The sequence below is a fragment of the Atta colombica genome, unplaced genomic scaffold, assembly GCF_001594045.1.
Source record: "Atta colombica isolate Treedump-2 unplaced genomic scaffold, Acol1.0 scaffold134, whole genome shotgun sequence".
Taxonomy (NCBI): domain Eukaryota; kingdom Metazoa; phylum Arthropoda; class Insecta; order Hymenoptera; family Formicidae; genus Atta; species Atta colombica.
In genome coordinates, this window is record NW_017259222.1 from 2,060,564 (window position 1) to 2,061,090 (window position 527).

Here is a 527-nt window from a genome sequence, read left to right on the forward strand (position 1 = left end):
TATATATATATATATATATATGAACGTGTGCGTCTGACCTTCTAGTAATGTGTATATTAAAAATGTAGAACGTTATTTTCTACAAGAACCAGGATCACAGTCTTGACATAAATATATATAAAATGTAATTTGTGTAATATATGTTCACTTGATGAAACTTTGTTAAAGTTTTATCTCCACCGACAACAGACAACAACGTATAACATTGGCAAGTTGGAAAGAACATAAAGAAAGTTTGTTGATAAAGGTAACTTATGAAAAAGCAACTTATATCTAGGCAATAAGAATGTAAGAAAGTCCGATGCGGATTGAGTCTCGTCTACCAGAATTCAAAAAATACACTTCATGAAATCTTGGAGGAGTTTGTCAAGACGGAGAGAATGTCGGCAGATTTAATAAGATAAATGTTTACGTCCCATCACGGTTAGTGAGTTTTTTTTCATATCAGACTGTTGAAACGATTAATATATATATATATATATATATATATACTTATACATATATATGTACACAAGAGATTAATATCC